We start from the raw sequence: 22,391 nt of genomic DNA, 5'->3' as shown, positions 1-22,391 counted from the left end.
AGGCCATTCGGCCATTCGAGCCTGCACCACCATTCAATGAGTTCATGGCTGAACATGCATCTTCAGTCCCCCATTCCTGCTTTCTCGCCATACCCCTTGATCCCCCGAGTAGTAAGGACTACATCTAACTCCTTTTTGAATATATTTAGTGAATTGGCCTCAACAACTTTCTGTGGTAGAGAATTCCACAGGTTCACCACTCTCTGGGTGAAGAAGTTTCTCCTCATCTCGGTCCTAAATGGCTTACCCCTTATCCTTAGACTGTGACCCCTGCTTCTGGACTTCCCCAACATTGGGAACATTCTTCCTGCATCTAACCTGTCTAAACCAGTCAGAATTTTAAACGTTTCTATGAGATCCTGTCTTGGAGGTGCTGTTGTATCTTTCCATGTCATATTCTGCTGTTGCAGAAAATGTCTATCCCTCTTAGAGTGAGAGGGAGCCTTTCATCAAATCATGTTTCAGAACTTTGGCCAGAGCAATGCGCGATATTCCATCCCAGAACGTGCAGAGCCTTCAACTGAACGCTGAACGTCTCCTCAGTGATTGTATCGGTGACCGACTCAGTCGCACACAGTGCGGGCAGGATGTTAATTTATAATGGGCTTTAAAGGCCAGTCACATTCCGTGGTCCTCACTCATTCAGAATGATAGAACAGGCCAGACTGGATACCAGGGAGATCCGACTGTACCACAGGCAGATTGCCCACATCCCCCATTACCCACATAAACGTCTTGCAGATCATTGCGAACACTGGTAACTGAACTGTAGATGTTCACACTGTAAGTGAAACAACCAAAAATCTTTTATTTAAATAGCGCCGTTAACGTAGTGAAACATCCCATGTCACTTCACAGCAGGGTTGGAAGACAAAACAGGTGAATTTGATACCAAGCCACATAAGAAGAAATTACGGCAGGTGACCAAAAACTTGGTTAAGGAGGTAGTTTTTATTTTAAAGTGCGTCTTGAAGAAGGTAAGAGAGGTAGAGAGGCGTAGAGTTTTGGGGAGGCAATTACAGAATTTTGGGCCTCGGCAACAGAAGGCACGGCCACCAATGGTTGAGCGATTTTAATCAAGGATGCTCACGAGGGAAGAATTTGAGGAGCGCAGACATCTCGTGGGGTTGTGAGCTTGAGAGAGACTACAGAGATAGCAACAGGAGAGGGCATGGAGGGATTTATAAACAAGGATGAACATTTTGAAATCGAGGTGTTGTTTAACCGGGAGCCAATGAAGGTCAGTGAGCACAGGGCTGATGGGTGAGTGGGACTTGGTGCGAATAAGGGTACGGGCTGCCAAGTTTTGGATGACCTCAAGTTGACATATTGTAGAATGTGGGAGGCCAGCCAGGAGTTGTAAGTCTAGAGGTAACAAAGGCATGGATGAGGGTTTCAGCAACAGAAGAGCTGAGGCAGAGACGGAGGCAGGCAATGTTACGGAGGTGGAAATAGGAGATGGAAACAGGTATTGTAACTGTTGTGACTTATTTCTGCAGCCACAATTAGTAACAGCAGTGGGCCATTCAGCCCCTCGAGCCTGTACTGCCATTCCATTCGATCATGGCTGATCTGTACCTCAACTCCATTAACCCACCTTTATTCCATATCGCTTTAAAACTTTATCTAAATCTATCGATCTCAGTCTTCAAAGCTCCAACTGGCCCAACATTCATAGCCATTTGGCAGGTGGAGGGGTGTGAAATCCAGATTTCCACAAACCCTTGTGTTTGATAAATCACTCCTGATGTCACTCCTATATAGCCTGGGTCAAATTTTAAGATCATGCCCGCATGTTATGGATTATTACACCAATAGAAATGACTTCACTTTATCGAGGCGAGTGGATACTCCAACTATTTCAAAATAACTACCTATAGATCCATTAGTCAACACTCACACTGCGTCTGAAAGGTGGAATTGAACCACTCTGTCATTAGAACAGCTACAGGTTTGAAGCCTGCATCCCAGACCACTGAGACTCATCCAGACAATAAACTAACAGCGAAACAGGCTTATATAAAACACAGAAAGATGTAACACATTTAATTCAGGGTGAGTAGATTATCAGTGTCGCTCAACTACTTCCCAGTTTTAGATTCAGATTTACATCACACCGTATCCATACATTCACAACATGGCAAAAATAACACCATTATTTTTCATCAAAGCCTGACAAGATTGACTATGCAGATTCTTTGCATATTATTAACCTTCTTCAGCCTTTCATTGATTGTTTTAGGACGCAGCCCTTGGAGAGCCCAGCATCCTCCGGGATACAGAAATCCTCACTCAGACTGAGCTTCCTGCAATCTGCTGATAATTGGACCCTGAGGTTAGGACCGAAACTGTCGCATGATCCCATGCCACCAAGCCGACGATCGATAAGAACATAAGAACAGAAGAAATAGAATCAGGAGTCGGCCATAAGGCCCCTCGAGTCTGCTCCGCCATTCACTAAGATCATGGCTGATCTGATCATGGACTCAGCTCCACTTCCCCGCCCACTCCCCATTACTTCTTAAGTCCCTTATCATTTAAGAAACTGTCTATTTCTGTCTTAAATTTATTTCATGTCCCAGTTTCCACAGCTCTCTGAGGCAGTGAATTCCACAGATTTACAATCCTCGAAGAGAAGAAATTTCTCCTCATCTCAGTTTTAAATGGACGGCCCCTTATTCTAAGATCGTGCCCTCTAGTTCTAGTCTCCCCATCAGTGGAAACATCCTCTCTGCATCCACCTTGTCAAGCCCCCTCATAATCTTATACATTTCTATAAGATCACTTCTCATTCTTCTGAATTCCAATGAATAGGGGCCCAACCTAATTCTTCAATTAGACTTATGACTTTTCTTCATAAGTCAAATCCCTCATCCCCGGGATCAACCTAGTGAACCTTCTCTGAACTGCCTCCACAGCAAGTATATCCTTTCGTAAATATGGAAACCAAAACTGCACGCAGTACTCCAGGTGTGGCCTCACCAATACCCCGTACAGCTGTAACAAGACTTCCCTGCTTTTATACTCCATCCCCTTTGAAATAAAGGCCAAGATTCCTTTGCCCTTCCTGATCACTTGCTGTACCTGCATACTATCCTTTTGTGTTTCATGCACAAGTACCCCAGGTCCCATTGTACTGCAGCACTTTGCAATCTATCTCCATTTAAATAGTAACTTGCTCTTTGATTTTTTCTGCCAAAGTGCATAACCTCACACTTTCCAACATTATACTCCATCTGCCAAATTTTTGCCCATTCACTGTCTATGTCCTTCTGCAGCCCCTTTATGTCCTCTTCACACATTACCCTTCCTCCCATCATTGTATCATCAGCAAACTCAGGCTGATTGGGCCGAATGGCCTGTTTCTGTGCTGTAAAATGATGTGTCATTCTAAGTCTACTAGGTTCGGTCATAGGTTATCCCTGAACCTTTCGTTGGACTATGAGGCCATATTGTGTGCCAAGTGTAAATGCCTCTAACAGGTTGCGATGGAGATCTTAACATCTCGCCTCTGTCTGATGTGTGGGTGATACACTGACTGTGTGCTCGTTGTGATAACTCACCTGCTGCTCACGGGTGAAAGTCATTGAATGCAGTCCTTGAAACATGAAACTTCGATAAACTTTCCATTGGGAGTGCATCAAGAGGAATGTTGGAGGAAGGGTGGAGATGGGGCAGTAGCTTGCAAGGGCAGAAGGGCCGAGGGTTGGTTAGTTGAGGAGGTGATGATGTTGCTGGTTTTGAAAGGGAGAGGGACAGTACCTGAGGAGAGGGTACAATGTCAGCTAGCATGGTGTCCAGGAAGGGAAGTTGTGTGGTCCACAGTTCAACCAAAATGAGGTCAGGGGAGCAGGGGGTGGGTTCCATGGAGAAGATGAACTCAGACAGGGCCTGAGGGGAGATACACGGGAAGCCAGAGAATGAAGCAGGTTCAGGGTTAGCACAGAGCCTGAGAGGAATTACTGCTTGGTGGGCAAGGGAAGGGGGGATACAGCAGGGGCAGCTGAACGGCTGGTCTCAATCTTAGTGACAAAGAAATCCACGAGCCCCTCTTACTTGTTATTGGAGGTGCTGTTGTATCTTTCCATGTCATATTCTGCCATTGCAGAAAAAATGAAGTCCCTCAGGCTTAGAGTGAGAGGGAGCCTTTCATCAAATTATGTTTCAGAACTTTGGCAAGAGCAGTGCACGATATTCCATCCCAGAACGTGCAGAGCCTTCAACTGAACGCTGAACGTCTCCTCAGTGATTGTATCGGTGACCGACTCAGTCGCACACAGTGCGGGCAGGATGTTAATTTATAATGGGCTTTAAAGGCCAGTCACATTCCGTGGTCCTCACTCTTTCAGAATGATAGAACAGGCCAGACAGGGATACCAGGGGGCTCCGACTACACCACAGGCCGATTGCCCACATCCCCCATTACCCAACAAACCTCTTGCAGATCATTGCGAACACTGGTAACTGAACTGCAGATGTTCGCACTGTAAGTGAAAGTGATATTATAACCTTTGTGACTTATTTCTGCAGCCACAATTAGTAACAGCAGTGGGCCATTCAGCCCCTCGAGCCTGTACCACCATTCGATTCGATGATGGATGATCTGTACCTCAACTCCATTAACCCACCTTTGTTCCATGTGCCTTTGTAACTTTACCTCAATATATCGATCTCAGTCTTTAAAACTCCAACTGGCACAACATTCACAGCCTTTGGCAGGTGGAAGGGTGTGAATTGCAGATTTCCACAAACCATTGTGTTTGATAAATCACTTTCAGATGTCATTCCGAAATAGCTTGGGACAAATTTTAAGATTGTGCACCCACATTACTTCACTTTATCGAGGTGAGTGGACTATTTTAAAATAACTACCTACAGATCCATCAATCATTACACACACTCCACCTGAAAGGTGGAATTGAACCACTCTGTCACTAGACAACTACAAGTTTGAAGCCTGCATCCCAGACCACTGAGACTCATCCAGACAATAAACTAAAACCGGGACAGGCTTATATAAAACACAGAAAGATGTTACACTTTCTATTCAGGGTGAGTAGATTATCAGTGTCGCTCAATTACTTCCCAGTTTTAGATTCAGATTTACATCACACCGTATCCATACATTTACAACATGGCAAAAATAACACCATTAATTTTAATCAAAGCCTGACACGATTGACTATGCAGATTAGTTTGCATATTATTAACTTTCTTCGGCCTTTCATTGATTGCTTTCGGACACAGCCCTTGGAGAGCCCAGCATCATCCGGGATACAGAAATCCTCACTCAGACTGAGCTTCCTGCAATCTGCTGATAATTGCACCCTGAGGTTAGGACCGAAACTGTCGCATGATCCCATACCGCCAGGCCGACGATTCTATAGACCGATTGGGCCGAATGGACTGTTTCTGTGCTGTAAAATGATGTGTCATTCTATGTCTACTCGGTTGGGTCATAGGTTACCCCCGAACCTTTGGTTGGACCATGAGGCCATGTTGTGTGCCAAGTGTAAATGCCTGTAACAGATTGCGATGGCGACATTCATAGAAACTGTCATGTTTGTAACCTTCACATAACTGTAACCTTTATGTAACAACACTGAACACTGTATACACCTGAGAAATGCACACCTTGACCACAGGGGGTGAACTTGTAGGAGACACTCCTCACCTGGTCATCCAGGTATATAAAGGGAGGTCCCACGCAGGGTCAGCCCTTCTTGGCCCTGACAATAAAGGTTCAGGTCACGTAGTGAACTTGTCTGCAATACATGCCTCGTGTGATTCTATAGTAAGGTGTGAGGACACTACATTTCGCGACGAGAAACGGGAATCAACGACTCATGAAGATGGCCACCGGTAGCACAGAGGAACTGTACTGTGTTGGTGAGGACTGGGACGATTTCGTTGAGAGGTTCCAGCAGAGCTTTGTCATGAAGGACTGGCTGGGAGAGGAAGCGACTGACAAGCAGAGGGCGCATCTACTGGCCAGCTGTGGAGCCAAGACATATGCGCTAATGAAAGACCTGCTCGCACCCAAGAAGCCGGCGGGCAAGTCCTTTGAAGAGCTCAGCACACTGATCGGTGAGCACCTCAAACCAGCGAGCAGTATACACATGGCCCGGCACCGGTTCTATACACAATGGCGTCGGGATGGACAAAGCATATCGGACTTCGTTGCAGACCTTTGGCGTTTGGCCAGACTCTGTAAGTTCACAGAAGCCTGCAGCGGGGAGACATTAGGGATTTCTTCATTGAGGGCATTGGTCATGCCGGGATAGCAAGCTTATCGAGACCAAGGACTTGACTTTGGATAGGGCAGCGTTGATAGCTCAGACCTTCATGGCAGGGGAAGAGGAGACCAAGATAATTTACATGCACAGCCGTGGTTCCAACGTGGCGATGGAACAGGGAGTTAACATTGTAAACGTGACTCAGAACCCCACAGGCAGGCAAGGGCAATTCGACACCGCCCAGGTAGCAGCAGACTCTAGGGTGGGCCAGCAACAGAGACAATGGCAGGGGGATCGGCAATTCACGCCATCACAAGGGACAATGCCTCCCGGGATGGGACCATTGATACTCCCCAACAGAGTGCTCAGGAGTAATCAAAGAAACGATCAGAGAGGAATACCTGGTAACAGTTTCATTGTTCACAACAATCTCAGCTCATGCTGCAGGTGCGGTGGCAGACATGCTGCGAAAACCTGTAGGTTTCAACAATTTATCTGTAGAAACTGTAACTTCAGTGGACATTTGGCCAGAATGTGCAGAAAGCCAGTAGCAAGGCTAGTTTATGAGGCAGAGGAACCAGACGAGGGATCTGTAAGGCAGGTTGATGCTTGGGGCAAAGCTATGGACGCTGAAGTCCAGCGGGTTCATGTGGTAGACATCCACAACACGTATACCAAAACGCCACCTATGATAATGAAAGTCCTATTAAATGACATCCCGGTACGCATGGAGCTGGACACAGGAGCCAGCCAGTCACTTATGAGTGTCCAACAATTTGAAAAACTATGGCCACTCAAAGCTAACAGGCCCAAACTGGAACGCATTGACACGCAGTTACGGATGTACACCAGAGAGATCATCCCAGTGCTAGGCAGTGCAAACTTGGTGATCACACACAATGGATCGGAGAACCGGCTGCCACTCTGGATTTTCCCGGGGAATGGTCCTGCGCTCTTGGGGAGGAGCTGGTTAGCCGAGGTGAACTGTAAATGGGGGGATGTGCATGCCATTTCATCTGTGGAGCGAAGTTCATGCTCACAGGTCCTACAGAAATTCGAGTCACTTTTTCAACCAGGTGTCGGGACTTTTAAGGCACCAAAGTAGCATCACCCCAAACGCCAGACCAGTGCACCACAAAGCCAGAGACGTGCCGTATGTGATGAGTGAGAGAATTGGACAGGCTGCTAAGAGAGGGCATAATGTCGCCTGTTGAATTCAGTGACTGGGCAAGCCCCATCGTTCCTGTCCTTAAATCGGATGGCTCGGTCAGGAATTGTGGTGACTACAAGGCCACCATCAACCGAGTGTCACTACAGGACCAATACCCGCTTCCAAGAGCGGAGGATCTTTTTGTCACACTGGCAGGTGGCAAGCTGTTCACTAAGTTGGATCTCACTTCAGCCGACATGACTCAGGAACTGGCTGAAGAATCCAAGCTTATGACCACCATCACTACGCACAAGGGGCTATTTGTTTACAACAGGTGTCCGTTTGGCATTCATTCAGCGGCCGCTATCTTCCAGAGAAACATAGAAAGCTTGCTCAAATCCATTCCTGGAACAATTGTACTCCAAGATGACACCCTAATCACAGGTCGAGACATCGAGGAACACCTCCACAACCTGGAGGAGGTGCTTCGCCAACTGGACCGGGTAGGCTTGCGGCTAAAGAAGTCCAAGTGTGTGTTTTTGGCCCAAGCGGTCTAGTTTTTGGACAGGAAGGTTGCCGCAGACGGGATCCGGCCTACCGAATCCAAAACGGAGGTGATCCGTCGTGCGCCCAGGCCTGGCAACACATCGGAGTTGCGGTCATTCCTGGGACTCTTGAACTACTTCGGGAACTTTCTGCCGAACTTAAGCACATTGTTGGAGCTGCTACACGTGCTCCTGCGTAAGGGTTATGAATGGTTTTGGGGGGACGGTCAAGAACGGGCTTTCAATCGGGCGCGGAACCTGCTTTGTTCTGACAAGCTGTTGACCTTGTACAACCCCTGTAAGAAACTGGTTTTACGTGTGATGCATCATCCTATGAGGTTGGGTGCGTGTTGCAGCAGAGTAATGATGAGGGCCAACTCCAACCTGTGGCTTATGCCTCCAGGTCCTCTCCCAGGCAGAACGGGGATACAGGACCACAAGCCGTTAACATCCCTGTTTTTGACAACAAAGCTGTCAATGCCAATGCGTCAGCTCGCATACATCGGTGGGCTCTCACGCTGGCTGCGTATGACTACACCATACGGCACCGGCCAGGCACCGAGAATTGCGCTGACGCGCTCAGCAGGCTCCCACTGATGACCACTGACGGGGAGTCAGAGCAAAGCGCGGAGATGGTCATGGCCGTTGATGCTTTCGACACCACAGGCTCCCCCATCACAGCCCGTCAGATCCAAATCTGGACCAACAGAGATCCCCTCCTATCCCTGATAAAGAAATGTGTCCTGACTGGGGATTGGGCGCCTGCACACGGAGCGTGCCCTGATGAGGTCAGACCGTTTCAGAGACGGATGGATGAGCTCTCCATCCAAGCCGACTGCCTGCTATGGGGCAGCCGGGTAGTTATGCCCCAGAAAGGAAGGGAAGCATTCATCAGGGAACTCCACAGCGAGCACCCAGGCCATTGCCCGGTCACACTGGGTTCGCAGGGGCATGACGTGTGCTCAGCTGGGAAATGCCCCCAGGGAGGCCCCACTCAGCCCGTGGCCCTGGCCCACCAGGCCATGGTCACGTATTCACGTAGACTACGCGGGCCGTTCATGGGAAAAATGTTCCTGATTGTTGTCGATGCATACTCGAAATGGATCGAGTGCATCATATTGAATTCGTGCACAACATTCACCACCGTGGAAAGTCTGTGTACGGTCTTTGCGACCCACGGATTGCCGGACATCCTGGTTAGCGATAATGGCCCGTGTTTCACTAGCTATGAATTCCAGGAGTTTATGTCGGGTAATGGTATCAAACACGTCAGGACAGCACCGTTCAAGCAAGCTTCCAATGGCCAGGCGGCACATGCGGTTCAAATCATAAAACAGGGCATGCTCCGGATTCAAGGACCCTCCCTTCAGTACCACCTATCGCGCCTTCTGCTGGCCTATAGGTCCCGTCCGCATTCGCTCACGGGATTCCCGCCCGCGCAACTATTCATGAAATGCACGCTTAAAACCCGGCTGTCCCTTCTTCATCCAGCCCTGTCAGACATTGTTGAGGGCAAGCGCCAGTCCCAAATCGAGTGCCATGATCGCAACTCAGTGGGGAGACGCATAGAAATCGATGACCCTGTATTCGTTCTCAATCATGCTTTGGGAACCAAGTGGCTTGAGGGTACTGTAATTGGCAAAAAGGGTAATAGGGTCATAGTGGTTCGACTTAACAATGGGCAGATATGCCGCAAACATCTGGACCAAGTAAAGAAAAGATTCAGCATGGACACTGAGGAACCTGAGGAAGATCATGAGATGTTACCCACACCACTGCCAGTGAATGAGCAACAAGGACATTCACCAGCATGCACAGTCCCTGCGGCCAGCCCGGACAGGCCAGAATCACCTCAGGAAAAAGAGACACTTGCCAAGGCTTAACCACCAGAGCCCCAACTGCGGCGCTCTACGATAGAATGTTGACCGCCTGAAAGACTCAATCTTTGACCCAAAGACGTTGGGGGGAGGTGATGTCATGTTTGTAACCTTCACATAACTGTAACCTTTATGTAACAACACTGTACACTGTATACACCTGAGAAATGGACACCTTGACCACAGGGGGTGAACTTGTGGGAGGCACTCCTCACCTGGTCATCCAGGTATATAAAGGGAAGTCCCACGCAGGGTCAGTACTTCTGGGAATAAAGGATCAGGCCACATAGTGACCTTGTCTGCAGTACATAGAAACATAGAAACATAGAAACATAGAAAATAGGTGCAGGAGTAGGCCATTCGGCCCTTCTAGCCTGCACCGCCATTCAATGAGTTCATGGCTGAACATTCAACTTCAGTACCCCATTCCTGCTTTCTCGCCATACCCCTTGATTTCCCCTAGTAGTAAGGACCTCATCTAACTCCTTTTTGAATATATTTAGTGAATTGGCCTCAACAACTTTCTGTGGTAGAGAATTCCACAGGTTCACCACTCTCTGGGTGAAGAAGTTCCTCCGCATCTCGGTCCTAAATGGCTTACCCCTTATCCTTAGACTGTGACCTCTGGTTCTGGACTTCCCCAACATTGGGAACATTCTTCCTGCATCTAACCTGTCTAACCCCGTCAGAATACATGCCTGATGTGATTCTATAGTAAGGTGTAAGGACACTACAGAAACATAGAAAATAGGTGCAGGATTAGGCCATTCAGCCCTTCGAACCTGCACCACCATTCAATAAGATCATGGCTGATCATTCACCTCAGTACCCCTTTCATGCTTTCTCTCCATACCCCTTGATCCCTTTAGCCGTAAGAGTCATATCTAATTCCCTCTTGAATATATCCAATGAACTGGCATCAACAACTCACTGCGGAAGAAAATTCCACAGGTTAACAACTCTCTGAGTGAAGAAGTTTCTCCTCAGCTCAGTCCTAAATGGCTTACCCCTTATCCTTAGACTGTGTTCCCTGGTTCTGGACTTCCCAACATCGGTGTCCAGTCCCGTCAGGATTTTATATGTTTCTATGAGATCCCCTCTCATCCTTCTAAACTCCAGTGAATACAGGCCCAGTCGATCCAGTACCACCTCATATGTCAATCCTGACATCCCGGGAATTAGTCTGGAGAACCTTCGCTGCGCTCACTCAATAGCAGGAATGTCCTTCCTCAGATTAGGAGACCAAATCTGAACACAATATTCCAGGTGTGGCCTCACCAAGGTCCTGTACAACTGCAGTAAGACCTCCCTGCTCCTACACTCAAATCCCATAGCTATGAAGGCCAACATTCCATTTGCCTTCTTCAACACTGTGCCTGCATGCCAACTTTCAATGACTGATGTACCATGACACCCAGGTCTCGTTGCACCTCCCCTTTTCCGAATTTTCCGCCATTCAGATAATATTCTGCCTTCTTGTTTTTACCATCAAAGTGGATGACCTCACATTTATCCACATTATACTGCATCTGCCATGCATTGCCCACTCACCTAACCTGTCCAAGTCACTCTGCAGCCTTTTAGTGTCCTCCTCACAGCTCACACCACCACCTAAATTAGTGTCATCTGCAAACTTGGAGATATTACACTCAATTCCTTCATCTAAATCATTAATATTTATTGAAAATAGCTGGGGTCCCAGCACTGAGCCGTGCGGCACCCCACTAGTCACTGCCTGCCATTCTGAAAAGGACCCGTTTTTCCCAACTCTCTGCTTCCTGTCTGCCAACCAGTTCTCTATCCATGTCAGTACATTACCCCCAATACCATGGGCTTTAATTTTGCACACTAATCTTTTGTGTGGGACCTAGTTAAAAGCCTTTTGAAAGTCCAAATACACCACATCCACTGGTTCGCCCTTGTCCACTCTACTAGTTACATCCTCAAAAAATTCTAGAAGATTTGTCAAGCATGATTTCCCTTTCATAAATCCATGCTGACTTGGACTGATCCTTTCACTGCTTTCCAAATGCGCTGCTATTTTATCTTTACTAATTGATTCCAACATTTTCCCCACTACTGATGTCAGGCTAACTGGTCTATAATTACCCAATTTTTCTCTCCTTGCTTTTTTAAAAAGTGGTTTTACATTAGCTACCCTCCAGTCCATAGGAACTGATCCAGAATCTATAGAATGCTGGAAAATGATCACCAATGCATCCACTATTTCCAGGGCCACTTCCTTAAGTACTCTGAGATGCAGACTATCAGGACCCGGAGATTTATCGGCCTTCAATCACATCAATTTCCCTACACAATTTCCTGCCTAATAAGGATTTCCTTCAGTTCCTCTGTCTCACTCGACCCTCAGTCCGCTAGTATTTCCGGAAGGTTATTTGTGCCTTCCTTCGTGAAGACAGAACCAAAGTATTTGTTCAATTGGTCTGCCATTTCTTTGTTCCCCATTATAAATTCACCTGATTATGAGTGCAAGGGATCTACGTTTGTCTTCACTGATATTTTTCTCTTCACATTTCTATAGAAGCTTATGCAGTCATATTTATGATCCCTGCAACCTTCCTCCCGTACTCTATTTTACCCCTCCTAATTAAACCCTTTGTCCTCCTCCATTGAATTCTAAATTTCTCCCAGTCCTCAGGTTTGCTGCTTTTTCTGGCCAAGTTTAAATGCCTCTTCCTTAGATTTAACACTATCTTTAATTTACCATGTTAGCCACGGTTGAATCACCTTCCCCGTTTTATTTTTACTCTAGACAGGGATGTACAATTGTTGAAGTTCATCCATGTGATCTTTAAATGTCTGCCATTGCCTATCCACCATCAACCCTTTAAGTATTATTCGCGAGTCTTTTCTAGCCAATTCCCGTCTCATACCATTGAAGTTACCTTTCCTTAAGTTCAGGACCCGAGTCTCTGAATTAACTTTGTCACTCTTCATCTTAATTAATAATTCTACCATATTATGGTCACTCTTCCCCAAGCGGCCTCGCACAACAAGATTGCTGATTAGTCCTTTCCCATTACACATCACCCAGTCTAGGATGGCGAGCCCTCGAGTTGGTTCCTCAACATATTGGTCTAGAAAACCATCCCTTATTGACGCCAGGAAATCCTCCTCCACTGTATTGCTAACAGTTTGGTTAGCCCAATCTATATGTAGATTAAAGTCACCCATGATAACTGCTGTACCTTTATTGCACGCATCCCTAATTTCTTGTTTGATGCTGTCCGCAACCTCACCACGACTGTTTGGTGGGCTGTACACAACTCCTATGGTATTCTTTGGTATTCCGCAGCTCCAACCATACAGATTCCATATCATCCAAGCTAATGTCCTTCCGGGAGGGCTGCATGGAGAAGATGAACTCAGAGCGAGTCTGAGGGAAGATACGCGGGAAGCTAGAGAATGAAGCAGGTTCAGGGTTAGCGCAGAGCCTGAGAGGAATTACTGCTTGGTGGGCAAGAGAAAGGGGGATACAGCAGGGGCAGCTGAACGGATGGTCTCAATCTTAGTGACAAAGAAGTCCACGAGCCCCTTGTACTTGTTATGGGAGGTGCTGTTGTATCTTTCCATGTCATATTCTGCTGTTGCAGAAAATGTCTATCCCTCTTAGAGTGAGAGGGAGCCTTTCATCAAATCATGTTTCAGAACTTTGATCAGAGCAATGCGTGATATTCCATCCCAGAACATGCAGAGCCTTCAACTGAAGGCTGAACGTCTCCTCAGTGATTGTATCCGTGACCGACTCAGTCGTACACAGTGCGGGCAGGATGTTAATTTATAATGGGCTTTAAAGGCCAGTCACATTCCGTGGTCCTCACTCTTTCAGAATGGTAGAACAGGCCAGACAGGGATACCAGGGAGATCTGACTGTACCACAGGCAGATTGCCCACATCCCCCATTACCCACATAAACCACTTGCAGATCATTGCAAACACTGGTAACTGAACTGTAGATGTTCACACTGTAAGTGAAGCAACCAAAAATCTTTTATTTAAATAGCGCCGTTAACGTAGTAAAACGTTCCATGTCACTTCACAGCAGGGTTGGAGGACAAAACATGTGAATTTAATACCAAGCCACATAAGAAGAAATTACGGCAGATGACCAAATACTTGGTAAAGGAGGTAGTTTTTATTTTAAAGTGCGTCTTGAAGAAGGTAAGAGAGGTAGAGAGGCGTAGAGTTTTGAGGAGGCAATTACAGAATTTTGGGCCTCGGCAACAGAAGACACGGCCGCCAATGGTTGAGCGATTGTAATCAAGGATGCTCAAGAGGGAAGAATTTGAGGAGCGCAGACATCTCGTGGGATTGTGAGCTTGAGAGAGACGACAGAGATAGCAACAGGCGAGGCCATGGAGGGATTTATAAACAAGGATGAACATTTTGAAATCGAGGTGTTGTTTAACCGGGAGCCAATGAAGGTCAGTGAGCACAGGGCTGATGGGTGAGTGGGACTTGGTGCGAATAAGGGTACGGGCTGCCAAGTTTTGGATGACCTCAAGTTGACATATTGTAGAATGTGGGAGGCCAGCCAGGAGTTGTAAGTCTAGAGGTAACAAAGGCATGGATGAGGGCTTCAGCAGCAGAAGAGCTGAGGCAGAGACGGAGGCGGGCAATGTTACGAAGGTGGAAATATGAGATGGAAACAGGTATTATAACTGTTGTGACTTATTTCTGCAGCCACAATTAGTAACAGCAGTGGGCCATTCAGCCCATCGAGCCTGTACTGCCATTCCATTCGATCATGGCTGATCTGTACCTCAACTCCATTAACACACCTTTATTCTATATCCCTTTGTAACTTTACCGAAATCTATCGATATCAGTCTTCAAAGCTCCAACTAGCCCAACATTCACAGCCATTTGGCAGGTGGAGGGGTGTGAAATCCAGATTTCCACAAACCATTGTGTTTGATAAATCACTTCCTGATGTCACTCCTATATATAGCCTGGGTCAAATTTAAGATCATGCCCGCATGTTATGGATTATTACACCAATAGAAATGACTTCACTTTATCGAGGCGAGTGGATACTCCAACTATTTAAAAACAACAACCTACAGATCCATTAATCATCACTCACACTGCGTCTGAAAGGTGGAATTGAACCACTCTGTCGCTAGACAGCTACAAGTTTGAAACCTGCATCCCAGACCACTGAGACTCATCCAGACAATAAACTAACAGCGAAACAGGCTTATATAAAACACAGAAAGATGTAACACATTCTATTCAGGGTGAGTAGATTATCAGTGTCGCTCAACTACTTCCCAGTTTTAGATTCAGATTAACATCACACCGTATCCATACATTGACAACATGGCAAAAATAACACCATTATTTTTTATCAAAGCCTGACACGATTGACTATGCAGATTAGTTTGCATAATATTAACGATCTTCGGCCTTTCATTGATTGTTTTAGGACACCGGCCTTGAAGAGCCCAGCATCCTCCAGGATACAGAAATCCTCACTCAGACTGAGCTTCCTGGAATCTGCTGATAATTGGACCCTGAGGTTAGGACCGAAACTGTCGCATGACCCATGCCGCCAAGCCGACGATTCTACAGACCGATTGGGCCGAATGGCCTGTTTCTGAGCTGTAAAATGATGTGTCATTCTATGTCTACTAGGTTGGGTCATAGGTTACCCCTGAACCTTTGGTTGGACTATGAGGCCATGTTGTGTGCCAAGTGTAAATGCCTGTAACAGGCTGCGATGGCGACCTTCATAGAAACATAGCAAATAGATGCAGGAGTAGGCCATTCGGCTCTTCGAGCCTGGACCACCATTCAATAAGATCATGGCTGAACATTCACCTCGGTACCCCTTTCATGCTTTCTCTCCATACCCCTTGATCCCTTTAGCCGTAAGGACCATATCTAACTCCCTCTTGAATATATCCAATGAACTGGCATCAACAACTCTCTGTGCTAGAGAATTCCACAAGTTAACAACTCTCTGAGTGAAGAAGTTTCTCCTAATCTCAGTCCTAAATGGCTTACCCCTTATCCTTAGAATGGGTTCCCTGGTTCTGGACTTCCCCAACTTCGTTATCATTCGTCTTGCATTGAACGAGTCCAGTCCCATAGGAATTTTATATGTTTCTAAGAGATCCCCTTTCATCCTTCTAAACTCCAGTGCATAGAGGCCCAGTCGCTCAAGTCTCTCCTCATTTGTCAGTCCTGCCATCCAGGGAATTAGTCTGGAGATCCTTCGCTGCACTTCCCTCAATAGCTAGAATGTCCTTCCTCAGATTAGGAGACCAAAACTGAACACAATATTCCAGTTGAGGCTTCACCAAGGCCCTGTACAACTGCAGTAAGACTTCCCTGCTATTATACTAAAATCCCCTAGCTATGAAAGCCAACATACCATTTGCCTGCTTCACCGCCTACTGTACCTGCATGCCAACTTTCAATGACTGATGTACCATGACACACAGGTCTCGTTGCACCTCGCCTTTTCCAAATCTGACGCCATTCAGATAATATTCTGCCTTCGTGTTTTTGCCACCAAAGTGGATAATCTCACATTTATCCACATTATACTGCATCTGCCATGCATTTGCCCACTCACCTAACCTGTCCAAGTCACTCTGCAGCCTTTTACCGTCCTCCTCACAGCTCACACCACCACCTAAATTGGTGTCATCTGCAAACTTGGAGGTATTACACTCAATTCCTTCATCTAAATCATTAATATTTATTGAAAATAGCTGGGGTCCCAGCATTGAGCCCTGCGGCACCCCACTAGTCACTGCCTGCCATTCTGAAAAGGACCCGTTTTTCCCAACTCTCTGCTTCCTGACTGCCAACCAGTTCTCTATCCATGTCAGTACATGACCCCCAATACCATGGGCTTTAATTTTGCACACTAATCTCTTGTGTGGGACTTTGTTAAAAGCCTTTTGAAAGTCCAAATACACCACATCCACTGGTTCGCCCGTGTCCACTCTACTAGGTACATCCTCAAAAAATTCTAGAAGATTTGTCAAGCATGATTTCCCTTTCATAAATGCATGCTGACTTAGACTGATCCTGTCACTGCTTTCCAAATGCGCTGCTATTTTATCTTTACTAATTGATTCCAACATTTTCCCCACTACTGATGTCAGGCTAACTGGTCTATAATTACCCGATTTTTTTCTCCTTGCTTTTTTAAAAAGTGGTTTTACATTAGCTACCCTCCAGTCCATAGGAACTGATCCAGAATCTATAGAATGCTGGTAAATGATCACCAATGCATCCACTATTTCCAGGGCAACTTCCTTAAGTACTCTGGGATGCAGACTATCAGGACCCGGAGATTTATCGGCCTTCAATCCCATCAATTTCCCTAACATAATTTCCTGCCTAATAAGGATTTCCTTCAGTTCCTCTGCCTCACTAGACCCTCAGTCCGCTAGTATTTCCGGAAGGTTATTTGTGCCTTCCTTCGTGAAGACAGAACCAAAGTATTTGTTCAATTGGTCTGCCATTTCTTTGTTCCCCATTATAAATTCACCTGATTCTGACTGCAAGGGATCTACGTTTGTCTTCACTCATCTTTTTCTCTTCACATATCTATAGAAGCTTATGCAGTCATATTTATGATCCCTGCAACCTTCCTCTCATACTCTATTTCCCCCCTCCTAATTAAACCCTTTGTCCTCCTCCATTGAATTCTAAATTTCTCCCAGTCCTCAGGTTTGCTGCTTTTTCTGGCCAATTTAAATGCCTCTTCCTTGGATTTAACACTATCCTTAATTTCCCATGTTAGCCACGGTTGAGCCGCCTTTCCCGTTTTATTTTTACTCTAGACAGGGATGTACAATTGTTGAAGTTCATCCATGTGATCTTTAAATGTCTGCCATTGCCTATCCAATGTCAACCCTTTAAGTATTATTCGCCAGTCTATTCTAGCCAATTCCCATCTCATACCATTGAAGTTATCTTTCCTTAAGTTCAGGACCCTAGTCTCTGAATTAACTTTGTCACTCTTCATCTTAATAAAGAATTCTACCATATTATGGTCACGCTTCCCCAAGCGGCCTCGCACAACAAGATTGCTGATTAGTCCTTTCCCATACACATCACCTAGTCTAGGATGGCGAGCCCTCTAGTTGGTTCCTCAACATATTGGTCGAGAAAACCATCCTTTATTGACGCCAGGAAATCCTCCTCCACTGTATTGCTAACAGTTTGGTTAGCCCAATCTATATGTACATTAAAGTCACCCATGATAACGGATGTACCTTTATTGCACGCATCCCTAATTTCTTGTTTGATGCAGTCCGCAACCTCACCACGACTGTTTGGTGGGCTGTACACAACTCCTATGGTATTCTTTGTTATTCCGCAGCTCCAACCATACAGATTCCATATCATCCAAGTTAATGTCCTTCCATACTATTGCACCTCTGTCTGATATGTGGGTGAGACACTGACTGTGTTGCAGTTGTGAAATCTCACCTCCTGCTCACGGGTGAATGTCATTGAATGCAGTCCTTAAAACATGAATCTTGGATAAACATTCCACTGGGTGTGCGTCAAGACGAATGTTGGAGGAAGGGGGAGATGGGGGAGTAGCTTGCAAGGACAGAAGGGCCGAGAGTTGTTTATTTGAGGAGGTGATGATGGTGTTGGTTTTGAAAGGGAGGGGGACGGTACCTGAGGAGAGGGTACAATGTCAGCTAGCATGGTGTCCAGGAAGGGAAGTTGGGTGGTCCGCAGTTTAGCGGGAATGAGGTCAGGGGAGCAGGATGTGGGCTGCATGGAGAAGATGAACTCAGAGAGAGCCTGAGGGAAGATACGCGTGAAGCTAGAGAATGAAGCAGGTTCAGGGTGGGAGCGCATAGCCTGAGAGGAATTACTGCTTGGTGGGCAAGGGAAGGGGGGATACAGCAGGGGCAACTGAACGGATGGTCTCAATCTCAGTGGCAAAGAAGTCCACGAGCCCCTCGTACTTGTTATTGGAGGTGCTGTTGTATCTTTCCATGTCATATTCTGCTGTTGCAGAAAAAATTATGTCCCTCTGGCTGAGAGTGAGAGGGAGCCTTTCATCAAATCATGTTTCAGAACTTTGGCAAGAGCAGTGCGCGCTATTCCAGCCCAGAACATGCAGAGCCTTCAACTGAACGATGAACGTCTCCTCAGTGATTGTATCGGTGACAGACTCAGTCGCACACAGTGTGGACAGGATGTAAATTTATAATGGGCTTTAAAGGCCAGTCACATTCCGTGGTCCTCACTCATTTAGAATGATAGAACAGGCCAGACAGGGATACCAGCGAGATCTGACTGCACCACAGGCAGACTGCCCACATCCCCCATTACCCACATAAACCTCTTGCAGATCATTGCAAACACTGGTAACTGAACTGTAGATGTTCACACTGTAAGTGAAGCAACCAAAAATCTTTTATTTAATTAGCGCCGTTAATGTAGTAAAACGTCCCATGTCACTTCACAGCAGGGTTAGATGACAAAACAGGTGAATTTGATACCAAGCCACATAAGAAGAAATTACGGCAGATGACCAAAAACTTGGGTAAGGAGGTAGTTTTTAAAGTGCGTCTTGAAGAAGGTAAGAGAGGTAGAGAGGCGTAGAGTTTTGAGGAGGCAATTACAGAATTTTGGGCCTCGGCAACAGAAGGCACGGCCACCAATGGTTGAGCGATTGTAATCAAGGATGCTCACGAGGGAAGAATTTGAGGAGCGCAGTCATCTCGTGGGGTTGTGAGCTTGAGAGAGACGACAGAGATAGCAACAGGAGAGGCCATGGAGGGATTTATAAACAAGGATGAACATTTTGAAATCGAGGTGTTGTTTAACCGGGAGCCAATGAAGGTCAGTGAGCACAGGGCTGATGGGTGAGTGGGACTTGGTGCGAATAAGGGTACGGGCTGCCAAGTTTTGGATGACCTCAAGTTGACATATTGTAGAATGTGGGAGGCCAGCCAGGAGTTGTAAGTCTAGAGGTAACAAAGGCATGGATGAGGGTTTCAGCAGCAGAAGAGCTGAGGCAGAGACGGAGGCGGGCACTGTTACGGAGGTGGAAATAGGAGATGGAAACAGGTATTATAACTGTTGTGACTTATTTCTGCAGCCACAATTAGTAACAGCAGTGGGCCATTCAGCCCATCGAGCCTGTACTGCCATTCCATTCGATCATGGCTGATCTGTACCTCAACTCCATTAACCCACCTTTATTCCATATCCCTTTGTAACTTTACCGAAATCTATCGATATCAGTCTTCAAAGCTCCAACTGGCCCAACATTCACAGCCATTTGGCAGGTGGAGGGGTGTGAAATCCAGATTTCCACAAACCATTGTGTTTGATAAATCACTTCCTGATGTCACTCCTATATAGCCTGGGTCAAATTTTAAGATCATGCCCGCATGTTATGGATTATTACACCAATAGAAATGACTTCACTTTATCGAGGCGAGTGGATACTCCAACTATTTAAAAACAACTACCTACAGATCCATTAATCATCACTCACACTGCGTCTGAAAGGTGGAATTGAACCACTCTGTCGTTAGATAGCTACAGGTTTGAAGCCTGCATCCCAGACCACTGAGACTCATCCAGACAATAAACTAACAGCGAAACAGGCTTATATAAAACACAGAAAGATGTAACACATTCTATTCAGGGTGAGTAGATTATCAGTGTCGCTCAACTACTTCCCAGTTTTAGATTCAGATTTACATCACACCGTATCCATACATTGACAACATGGCAAAAATAACACCATTATTTTTAATCAAAGCCTGACACAATTGACTATGCAGATTAGTTTGCATATTATTAACGATCTTCGGCCTTTCATTGATTGCTTTAGGACACCGGCCTTGAAGAGCCCAGCATCCTCCAGCATACAGAAATTCTCACTCAGACTGAGCTTCCTGGAATCTGCTGATAATTGGACCCTGAGGTTAGGACCGAAACTGTCGCATGATCCCATGCCGCCAAGCCGACGATTCTACAGACCGATTGGGCCGAATGGCCTTTTTCTGAGCTGTAAAATGATGTGTCATTCTATGTCTACTAGGTTGGGTCATAGGTTACCCCTGAACCTTTGGTTGGACTATGAGGCCATGTTGTGTGCCAAGTGTAAATGCCTGTAACAGGCTGCGATGGCGACCTTCATAGAAACATAGCAAATAGATGCAGGAGTAGGCCATTCGGCCCTTCGAGCCTGGACCACCATTCAATAAGATCATGGCTGAACATTCACCTCGGTACCCCTTTCATGCTTTCTCTCCATACCCCTTGATCCCTTTAGCCGTAAGGACAATATTTAACTCCCTCTTGAATATATCCAATGAACTGGCATCAACAACTCTCTGTGCTAGAGAATTCCACAGGTTAACAACTCTCTGAGTGAAGAAGTTTCTCCTAATCTCAGTCCTAAATGGCTTACCCCTTATCCTTAGAATGGGTTCCCTGGTTCTGGACTTCCCCAACTTCGTTATCATTCGTCTTGCATTTAACGAGTCCAGTCCCATAGGAATTTTATATGTTTCTAAGAGATCCCCTTTCATCCTTCTAAACTCCAGTGCATAGAGGCCCAGTCGCTCAAGTCTCTCCTCATATGTCAGTCCTGCCATCCTGGGAATTAGTCTGGAGAACCTTCGCTGCACTCCCCTCAATAGCTAGAATGTCCTTCCTCAGATTAGGAGACCAAAACTGAACACAATATTCCAGTTGAGGCTTCACCAAGGCCCTGTACAACTGCAGTAAGACTTCCCTGCTATTATACTAAAATCCCCTAGCTATGAAAGCCAACATACCATTTGCCTGCTTCACCGCCTACTGTACCTGCATGCCAACTTTCAATGACTGATGTACCATGACACCCAGGTCTCGTTGCACCTCGCCTTTTCCAAATCTGACGCCATTCAGATAATATTCTGCCTTCGTGTTCTTGCCACCAAAGTGGATAATCTCACATTTATCCACATTATACCGCATCTGCCATGCATTTGCCCACTCACCTAACCTGTCCAAGTCACTCTGCAGCCTTTTACCGTCCTCCTCACAGCTCACACCACCACCTAAATTGGTGTCATCTGCAAACTTGGAGATATTACACTCAATTCCTTCATCTAAATCATTAATATTTATTGAAAATAGCTGGGGTCCCAGCATTGAGCCCTGCGGCACCCCACTAGTCACTGCCTGCCATTCTGAAAAGGACCCGTTTTTCCCAACTCTCTGCTTCCTGACTGCCAACCAGTTCTCTATCCATGTCAGTACATGACCCCCAATACCATGGGCTTTAATTTTGCACACTAATCTCTTGTGTGGGACTTTGTTAAAAGCCTTTTGAAAGTCCAAATACACCACATCCACTGGTTCGCCCTTGTCCACTCTACTAGGTACATCCTCAAAAAATTCTAGAAGATTTGTCAAGCATGATTTCCCTTTCATAAATGCATGCTGACTTAGACTGATCCTGTCACTGCTTTCCAAATGCGCTGCTATTTTATCTTTACTAATTGATTCCAACATTTTCCCCACTACTGATGTCAGGCTAACTGGTCTATAATTACCCGATTTTTTT

The 22,391-nt window shown here is 46.1% G+C and overlaps 4 non-coding genes across 4 annotated transcripts; all 4 read right to left on the bottom strand.

The window, feature by feature from the left end:
• Positions 1–1,904: 1,904 nt before the first annotated feature.
• Positions 1,905–1,992, bottom strand: trnastop-uca (transfer RNA opal suppressor (anticodon UCA)). The gene has a single exon. It is a non-coding gene; the product is annotated as a tRNA-Sec (tRNA).
• Positions 1,993–4,902: 2,910 nt separating this feature from the next.
• Positions 4,903–4,989, bottom strand: trnastop-uca (transfer RNA opal suppressor (anticodon UCA)). Its single transcript has one exon. It is a non-coding gene; the product is annotated as a tRNA-Sec (tRNA).
• Positions 4,990–14,919: 9,930 nt separating this feature from the next.
• trnastop-uca (transfer RNA opal suppressor (anticodon UCA)) lies at positions 14,920–15,006 on the bottom strand. The gene has a single exon. It is a non-coding gene; the product is annotated as a tRNA-Sec (tRNA).
• A 5,322-nt stretch (positions 15,007–20,328) lies between these two features.
• trnastop-uca (transfer RNA opal suppressor (anticodon UCA)) lies at positions 20,329–20,415 on the bottom strand. Its single transcript has one exon. It is a non-coding gene; the product is annotated as a tRNA-Sec (tRNA).
• Between the last annotated feature and the right edge of the window lie 1,976 nt (positions 20,416–22,391).

Source organism: Pristiophorus japonicus, chromosome 19 (genome assembly GCF_044704955.1).
Source record: "Pristiophorus japonicus isolate sPriJap1 chromosome 19, sPriJap1.hap1, whole genome shotgun sequence".
Taxonomy (NCBI): domain Eukaryota; kingdom Metazoa; phylum Chordata; class Chondrichthyes; family Pristiophoridae; genus Pristiophorus; species Pristiophorus japonicus.
Note: the sequence above shows the minus strand (reverse complement) of the source record. Positions and strands in the feature narration are given on the sequence as shown.